We start from the raw sequence: 9,604 nt of genomic DNA on the forward strand, positions 1-9,604 counted from the left end.
ATCCACCTAATGTGATCCTGTGTCTCTTCCAGGTAGGGTGGGGGTGGGGGCAGCTTCCCTCTGGGTGAGGGGCTTTACTCTGTGCTGCCAGGGTCACCGCCACTCTGCTCTTGCTGTCCTGTGGGACTCAGCACCCCTTTGCTCCTGAGAGCCCACCTGGTCACACTCTGAGTGCCAAAGGGGCCGGACTGGTGGCACCTAGCTTGGCCAGGGGCAGAGGTTTAGCTTCTTGATGCCGTGAGCCCTGTAGAGCCGGGTATTGATGGGCACAGGGGTGACCTGGCTGCCCTTTCCTCCAAGGCTGTTCACCGGGCTTGGTTGGGCCAGCATGTGCTGAGTAGCCGTGGTGTGCGGAGCGAGGGCTGGCAGTACCACACTGAGCGGGGCCTTGTGGGGCCTGTTACTGGGGTTGCTATGCCTGCTCTCCTGTGTCTGTCACAAGCACACACCTGTGCAGCAGGCAGGGGTGGGACAGTGCCCTGGGCCCACCAGGCCTGGGCAGAGTCTTCCGTGCCCATAGGGTTGACCCTGTTGCCTTGGACAGGTGGATGGGTCCCAGGGTTGAGACTGTTCTCCGCAGGCCTGGCCACGCCCAAGGTGTAGCCTCTGATAGGGACCTAGGAGTTCTCTGTAGCCTCAGGCTGGGTTCAAAAGTATTTCCCAACCCAGCGAGCCCACTTCTGCACGTACAGGCAAAGGAATGAGATTTCTGTACACCAGTGTTTTCATCAGACTTTTTCTTCGCTGTGACCCAAAGACCTGACAAGAACAATAAGAGAAGGAAAAGTTTATTTGGGGGCTCACGGTTTCAGAGGTGTCAGTCTGTAGATGACCCACTCCATTGCTCTGGGCCTGAGAAGAGGCAGGACATCATGGCAGAGGTGTGTGGTGAGGGAAGGGGCCCAGGGCATGATAATGGGGAAGTAGAGAGTTCTTCCCAATGAGGACAAAATATGTACTGCAAGGACATGCCCCAGGGACCCGCCTCGTCCTGCCTGTACTTTCCACACAGTTACTCCACCTCGGGAGTAATTCACTGATTAGGTTGAGGCTCTCATAACCTTTCATTTCACCTCGAAACCACTTTTTTTTACTAGGAATTAATCTCAGGGGCACTTAAACACTGAGCTACACTCCTAGCCCCACTTGTTTATTTATTTATTTAGAGACAGTGTCTTGCTAAGTTGCTTAGGGCCTTGGTAAAGGCTGGCATTAAACTGTGATCCTCCTGGGACTACAGATGTGCACCCCGGTGCCCAGCTGAAACCTTGCAGTGTCTCATCATGAGCTTTTGGAGGACACCTCACATCCAAACCATGACAGAGCAGCGTTTTCACAGTAGCCAGGGGCTAGGGATGTAGCTTAGTGGTGGTAGCACATGCCCAGCTGGCTCAAGGCCCTAGGTTCTATACCCCCCACCTCAAAAAAAAAAAACCAAAAAACCACTGAAGAACGAGAGCAGAAGGGAGGAAATTCTTCTTAGAAGTAGAAGGAGAGGGAAGGGGAAAGGAAAGAACATTGAAGAACTTGGAGGAATAATCTTAGTAAAGATTATGTGAATAACTAATTAGAAAATGAATACAAATAAATAAAATGTTTACATGAACTGGGTGCAGTGGCACGTGCTTGTAATCCCAGTGGCTTGGGAGGCTGAGGCAGGAGGATTGCGAGTTCAAAGCCAGCCTTAGCAACAGCGAGGTGGTAAGAAACACAGTGAAACCCTGTCTCTGAATAAAATACAAAAAAAAAAAAAGAAGGCTGGGGATGTCACTCAGTGGTTGAGTGCCCCTGAGTTCAATCCCTGGTACCAAAAAAAAAAAAAAAAATCAAAAGATTACATGAACTGAAGTGCTGAATTGTACCTCCTGGTTCTCAGTCCCCGCCATTCATTTATTCAAGAACACAGGAGCCAGGATGTGAGAGCAACCCTGGTGCTATGGTTTAGATATGGTTTAAGTTTGGATGCTTGTGTGTTGGAAGCTTGGTCCCCCGTGTGGGGATGATGTTGGGAGGTGGTGGAACTTTTTCGAGGTGCAGGTAATGGGAGGTGATTCGGTTGCGGGGCTGCCGCCTTCAGAAGGGATTGATGCTGTGCTGACACCCAGTGAGTTGGTAGTGAGTGGGTTGTGATGAAAGAGACAGACTGCCGAGTGTGGTGGCCCGTACCTGTAATCCCAGCTCCTCTGGAGGCTGAGGCAGGAGGATCACAAGTTAGAGGCCAGGTTGGGCAACTTAGCAAGATCCCATCTCAAAGTAAAAATAAAAAGTGCTGTGGGTGTAGCTCAGTGGCAGAGCACCCTTGGGTTCAAACTCCAGTACCCATACACCCAGACTGGCTTACTTCTGAATCCTGTCCACCAGGTGGTCCTCTCTCTCCCACCCTCCAGTACCATGATGTCATCCACCCTGTCATGTACTCAAGGGGGCCCTTACCATAGCTGAGCAGATGTCAGCACCAGGTCTGTTGGCTAAATAAACTTCTTTTCTTTATGCATTACCCAATTCAGGTATTTTGTTATATCAATGGAAAATGGATAAATATACCAAGCGTCTGTGGCTGGATGAATAAATAAACAAAATGTGGTCCATACACACAGTGGACTATCACTCAGCCTTAAAGAGGAAGGAAAGCCTGGCACAAGCTAAATGGGGGCTTCATGCCAGCTGAAATCAACCAGTCACAGACAGACAAATACCGTGTCATACGAGGTTCCTAGAGCAGTTGGGTCTTATAGACAAAAGTGGGGTCATGGTTGCCAGAGGCTGCGGGAGGGAAAATGGGGAGCCACTGTTTAATGGGGACAGGGTCCCAGTTTTGCAAGATGAAAAAAGTACCAGAGGTTGGTTGCACAACCATGTGAATGTACTTAATGCCGCTGGTCTGCTTTAAAAATGGTTGATGGAAAAAATGACTGCATTTTAAATCTCCTTCAAAGAAAAGAAAAGCACGCTCCTCCAAGTTCCCCCACCACACCTCAACCAGTAGCCTCCTTTTCCACTCAAGCCTCCCTGACTGAGCCACAGGCATGACCTCAAGTCCAGGGAACCGTCGCTTGCCACCTGGCCTCTGTCTGCCCTGCCTCAGTCCCCACCGTGCCCACATGCCTCCCCTCAGGCACAGCTTTCCTGGGCCCCCCATGCCCACCCCATCTCCGTACCTGCTGGCTATCCTCCCATCTCAGGGAGAACACGGCCTCTGAGGAGCCTTGCCTGCTGCCTGCAGGCAAGATCCCTAGAGTTCTCTCAGGTCATCAGGCTGTATTACAATAATTCTTTTTTTTTTTTTTTCAAGTTTATCAGCATATACTAATTATATATATTTATGCAGTACAATGTGATCATTTGATACATATATAAAATGTCTAATGAGGAAATCAGGGTAATTAGAATTTACATCTCCTTAAGCATTTCTCTGTGTTGGGAAAGGAAATTCTTGGCTAAAGTTCAGGGGTGACTAGCTACTGGGCAAGCCCTTAATCAAACTAATTGGTTTTTTAAAATATCAAGCCATAGATTAAAGGTTCAAAACTCCAAAGTCAGTCTCCAGTCAGAAAGCCTTTGCACTGACACCTTATCCCCTTTAAATTGGAATTGCGTCATTCCTGGAGAGTAACATGCAGTTTGAAGAACTAAGACGGAGAGATGCCAGGCTCTCTGTGTGTGCCCGCGGACACTGCTCACCTTTCCCCAGTTTCCATGGACTCGTGCACCTGGGTCTCAGTCTCGTTCAGTTTTATCATGTGAGCAGGTTCCTGTACCTGCCATGGCCGAGTTCCTGCATGGTTCCAGCCCCCGGGACCCCCTGGAACCATTCCGTCTCCTTCTCACGCCCCCTTTCTCTGTCCCTAACCTCTGACAACCAACAACTGGACCTGATTTTTCTAAACCTTTTTTCAGTACTGAGTGTTGAACTCAGGGGCACTTAACCACGGAGCCACGTCCCCAGCCGTTTGTTTTTAGAGACAGGGTCTTGCTGAGTCGCTTAGGGCCTTGATAAGTTGCTGAGGCTGGCTTTGAACTCACCATTCTCCTGCCTCAGTTTCCCAAGCCCCTGGGATCACAGGCATGCACCAGCAAGCCCGGCTTCTTTATTTACTTATTTTAATACTGGGGTTGAACCCCGGGGAGATTTACCACTGAGAGAGTAGTGACTCTCAAAAAGAAATTCAGCTCTACTCAGCAATGAGAGGAAGATGTGCATGCTGTAAAAGATCACAGGGGTATTAGGGAAGGTTGAAGCAAGGGACAGCCTCCTCTCCCTTGGGTACTGGGGATTGAATGCAGGGCCTCATGCCTGCTGGACAAGTCCCCTACCATTGAGCTACATCCCCAACCCTTTTTAGTTTTTATTTTTGAGACAGGGTCTCACTAAGTTGCCCAGGCCAGCCTCAAATGTGTCATCCTCCTGTCAAATAGCTGGGGTTATGGCGTGTGCCACCACATTCTGCTAAAGGGACGATTTTAAAGGCAAAAATGAGGAGAATTACATTAGTGGTTATGAAATAATAATTCTTGGCAACAAGAATTAATCACAAGCATGGTTCAGCCCATGGTGGAACAGGAAGTTGCTGGGCAAAGGAACTTGCATTTCTCTCTTTTTGATCAAGGTCTTTTTCTGAAAACTTGGCTTATCAACATCCTGTGGGTAGATTTTGATGATCCCTTGGTGCTGGGATGGCTCTTTCCTGGTTGGTCTGTTCTTGGGTTGCAGGGATGTAATTGGTAATGAAGAGTAAGTACCAACATCTTTTAGCCACACTTGAGCAACAAGGAGGTTTGGAAGGAGTGGTTTTCAGGCTAAGTCTACCTTAAGTTCATTGTTAAGCTCAATGTTGTCAGTTCCATAGCAGCAATTGTCTCAATACATTAGAAGTTGAGCTTCTGCAGCAATTTGATAGGCAAAAGACTCAAAGTTTTAAAAAGGAAAAGACAAAACCGTATTTCTGATGATATAATAACTTCATATCATATCATTGACTTTGTAATATGAGCCTAGACCTAAAGGTAAGCACTCAAATAACCATGGACAATTAAGTGAGGTCTGATAGAGCATTTGGTCTGCTCTTTTATTTTGTATAATTGGGTCTCAATTTCCCCCAAAGGAATTTATCATGGTACAGCATTTAGTATTAGTAACAACACAGATATTGCACTGTACGGCTAATAATCAAGAGCAATTCGATTATCCACTACTCTGACAAGGGAACTTAATGAGTGTTCCTGAGCAGCAATAGCCCTTTGCGATAGAATCTGTAAAGACACCTAAATGATAGATACGTTTCTAATCATATTTTTATTGGTCATACCAGAGTCCAAAGGATCTGACAAATGAACCAAACCCCGAGTCACCAGACTGATCTCAATTGGGCACTGCCTTCATGGCCTCCATTTAAAAAAAAAAATTGGGGTTGGCATAAGTGACTCCATTTTTATTCTACATGCTCTTCCTATGCTGGCAGTAAGTAATGCCCAGTGATAATCCACCCTCATTTCTTTCTTTTTTTCTTACTGAGCTATCTCCCCCGCCCCCACCCTCATTTCTTGCAAAATTTTTTCATGTGCTTGAGCAGGACTGAAGACCAGACACACACCACGTGTCATGTATAGTAAGCGAAGGATGTTTGTCAACCTCCAAAGTCTGCAGCAACAGCCTGGCCACGTGGAGCCACCTGGGCACCCAGCCTCCCACTTCCATGTCTGAGCCGCCTGGTTCATGACATCAGTCACTGCCCTGTCCTGCCCCGGGACCCAGGGGCTACATGACAGCAACAAACTCTGGTGAGGCCTGAGAGAGAAGTCTCCGCCCCTCCATTCTTGCATGATCCTTAGTCTGGGCAGGGGACACCTGTCTGGGGACGGGTTGTCTTTGTTCTCTGAAAGGGAGCTGGTCCCGTGGGACCCCTGGACCAGACCCCTCCACCATCACCAGTTCACTGCCTGGCGCCTTTGCAGATGCTGAGCTCTGTCCTGGCTGTGTCCCGATCCCCAGGAGCAGGGCACACCCTGGGCACTGCCAGGGCAGGGCAGGCCATGCGGAGTCCACCCCACCACCAGCTGCCACCCACCATAGAGCACTGGCTTCTGCCAGCCTCCTGTCCTCCAGGGCTCACCTGGCTTCTCACTGGGAGCTGGTGGCAGCCCTGGGCTTGGGATGCGAGTGGCAGGGTCCACTTCCTGGATGGAGGTCACCAGGTAACAACACCCAGCGCTCGGGGAGGCCCTGGGGTGGGGGAGCACTGGGGCGCAGGCGCTCTTGCCCTCCTGGCGGGAGCCTCCCCAGCCCCGGGTAGGAGCAGTGGGATTCTCGCTGGGCTGGGCTCCGGGAGCAAGCGGGGTTTCATTCTGCCTCTGCCCTGGTGCCACATGCAGCGGACCTCATGGGATCAGGGTGCTGAGCCTGTGAAGCCACCAGGTGTGGGGGCAGGTGTCGGGCAGGCCAGCAGTGGGCTCTTCATGCCATCCCAGGCCCGACCTGCACAGGCGGCAGCTGCCATGCTGAGTGCCCTGGGGCCAGGCCTGCCCGTGCAATTCCAGGGCCAGGAGTGGAGGCCAGCCGCCCTCCACCTGCCCAAGCTGCCTGAGCGAGGGTCCTTCAGGGAGGTCGGGCACACAGCCGGAGCAGCTGTCACGGCCCTCAGGTGCGTCGCGGCCTGGGCCGTGGGTGGGCCCGAGGCGCTCTCAGCCCAGGGCCCTGGAGCTGCGCCACCTTTGGAGGTTCTGGGTGGAGTCCAGGCCAGGCCACTGGCTGGAGGACGGGAGCTGGGGCTTCTGGAGCAGCTCCTTCATTCGTCCTCTGTGGGACCAGCTCTGCCCGGCACATGGCACTGACCACAGAGGCAGCCCCAAGAGGGCTGCTCCAGGCCCCGGCGTCCTGGAAGGAAGGACAGCATGGGTGCCGGGAAGCCCGCAGGCCACAGAGGGTGGCTCAGTGGAGCAGAGGGCACCTGAGGCTGTGGCTCTGGGGTGCACACTGGAGGCCGCCTGGGGACCCCAGGGATCGCACTGTCACTCACCCTCCTGCCTGGAATCTTGACTGCCAGGGGGTCTGCACCAGCTGGAGGCCTGGTGACTGAGAGGTTCCCAAGCTTGATGTAGCCCCCGGAGCCAAAGGCTAATGGCAGAGGGAGCCCATTGACCAGTGCTGGCAGGTGAGGCCCAGGACCTTGTGACTGTTTGTAGCGGCTGTTAAGTAATGGAGGATGTGCTGGGCTTTCTCAAGAGAACAGCCTCAGTGGGGGTGCCAAGAGCAAACACTGAATTGTCTAGAGTGCTCCAGTTCATCCAGTTACGATCTTTTGAGCACCAACAAGTGTAAATCTTCCTGGAGGCCTGGGTGGTCAAATCAGATCCCACACGCTAGGGGCTTCCTGCCTAGAATAGAATCAGAGCCATAAGCCAGTCATTCTCCTGGACACTGTCCAGGGGTGTGATCATGGACTTTGGGGGGCTCAGATGTGAGATGGACCACTGGGAGTCAGAAGGGTCTGGGACCTCACGGGCTGGAGGGTGGAGCCGCAGGGGGGACCTCCGGGCAAAGTATGTGGTAGGGGCAGATTCCACGCTGCCAGTCCTGACCCAGTGTCCGAGCCCCTTGAGAGTAGAACCCGAAGTAAGGCTAGGGGAGAGGCCTGCAGACAGGGCTGCAGATTTGGCCCAAGGCTGTGCTATGGGACTGGAAGGTGACCTGAAGCTGAACACAGGGAGCTGGCCTTTAGGTGCTGATGGTCAGGGTGGCGGAGGAGAGGGAGGCTCTAGAAGAGATCAGAGAGGCCGCTGGGGTTGCGTGTGGCTCTCTGCACTTTGGTCCTCAGGCTCTGCCATCTCCTTGCTGGCCCTCTTCTGACAGCAGCCCCAAAGCTGCCCCTCTGCTGTCCTCGGTGAGTCCGCCAAGCTCTGCTGTTTCTTTGTGGGCAACCTCTGATCAGCTCTGCCTCAGTCCCCGGTCCCATCCCATGGTCACACAGGTGGCATTCCGAAAGGCCAGCAGACACGTGGAGGGGTCCAGCCCAAGCAGAGGAAACCACACGCGTGTATTACAACCCTCTCACCGGCAGGGACTGAGCGGTCACTGGTGGGAGGATCTAGAGATGCGCGGGAGCACGCGTTCCACACACCAGACTGGAGCAGCATCCAGGAAGGTCAAGGTGTGCACATTCCACAATGTGACTGTGCTGTGCTGGGTAAAAATGCTGGAGGTAGTGTGGCATTTGTGGCCAAAGCTACATGTACTAATCTGGACATTGAGGCATCATTTAAACAGCCCCAAACTGGAGATAGCCCCAATATTCATCAACAAGAGAGGAGAAAATAATTGTAGTATTTTCACAAATGGAAAGCTGTACAGCAGTGAAAATTGCAGGCCTTTTGTTAAATGCAGCAGATTAAAGGAATTTCACAAACGTAAAGTTAAATGAAAAGTGTAAATCACAAAATAACACATGCAATGGGACCTGTCTTCCACTCATGTGACGTTCACTGGCAGGTAAAGCTGCACTCTGTGGGCTCCTAAAGCCATGAAGATCAAGGGAAGATGCTTCAAGTAAACTCAGTTGGGTCTGAGGACATCACATGCTTGAGACCTCACATAAGCAGCTGCAGCCTGGCCTAGGGCCTCCAACTAACTGAAAACCTATCTTAGGAGGCTGCTTTCCTAGCAGGTGAGTCTCAGTTGATGTCACCATCTGAGTCTCCATCACTCCTGCTGGTTCAAAGGCCCGTGAGCTGTGTCCAGGCCTCGCTCTGTTTTCTACCCTGGCCCTGCCACTGGCCAGAGTCCTCTTTGAACCATTTCTGGTCTGAGGGCTGCCCGATTCCAAACCATTCTTTGCTCAAGTAAATCCTGCTAAATTTAACAGGCCTGTCACTTTTCTCTTCCACAGATCGGCACGGTATGTGGATCTGAAGCAGAGTCCTCAACCTCAGGAGCACAAGACGGAAAATGCAAGCTTGTCAGTGTTTCTGGGACTCCAAGTTCCACACACTTTTGTTTTGAACTCCTTGAGAAAGAAAAAAAAATTCTTTTAATTTTTTTTAAATCCTAAGCTCAAAAGTCTTGAGAGAAACAAGACTGGTCATGTATGTAGGCCTCAGGGACCCAGGTCAGATTGGATTCCGTGGTTAACTGCACTGGGTCCAGTTAAGAGGTAGGTATTGTTTTAAATAATGGGGTCATGTGAATCCAAGGCGTCTGGGACCCCAATATCTGTTACTGCATCCAAGTTTGCTTTTTAAATATTTCTTTTGAGTAGGTGAACTCTATACCTTTATTTTGTTTTTTATGTGGTGCTGAGGATTGAGCCCAGGGCCTTACATATGCTAGGTGAATGCTTTACCACTGAGCCACAACCCCAGCCCTGCATCTAAGTTTTTATATGAGAAGTAGGTGTAAGAAATGGCTGAACTTTACCCAAAATAACTCAAGAGTTACAGTGGCCACACTGGGAAAAATTTAACCTAAATGAGACAATGGATGTATTTTTGATTGACACACACAGAATTCTAAATGGAAAATAAAAATAGTTTATGCAGCTAATTGGCAATGACTGATGACTCTGACTACACCTTCTATTTTTCTCTGTTCTCTGCTTATTGGGAAGCTGATGAC

At 50.8% G+C, this 9,604-nt stretch overlaps 1 long non-coding RNA gene across 1 annotated transcript; it reads left to right on the forward strand.

Moving 5' to 3' along the window:
- Window positions 1-5,575: 5,575 nt before the first annotated feature.
- LOC306658131 lies at window positions 5,576-9,085 on the forward strand. Its single transcript, XR_013762974.1, has 3 exons — window positions 5,576-5,778; window positions 7,965-8,144; window positions 8,880-9,085. It is a non-coding gene; the product is annotated as an uncharacterized lncRNA (long non-coding RNA).
- Window positions 9,086-9,604: the final 519 nt, after the last annotated feature.

Source organism: Sciurus vulgaris (genome assembly GCF_902686455.1).
Source record: "Sciurus vulgaris genome assembly, chromosome: 3".
Taxonomy (NCBI): domain Eukaryota; kingdom Metazoa; phylum Chordata; class Mammalia; order Rodentia; family Sciuridae; genus Sciurus; species Sciurus vulgaris.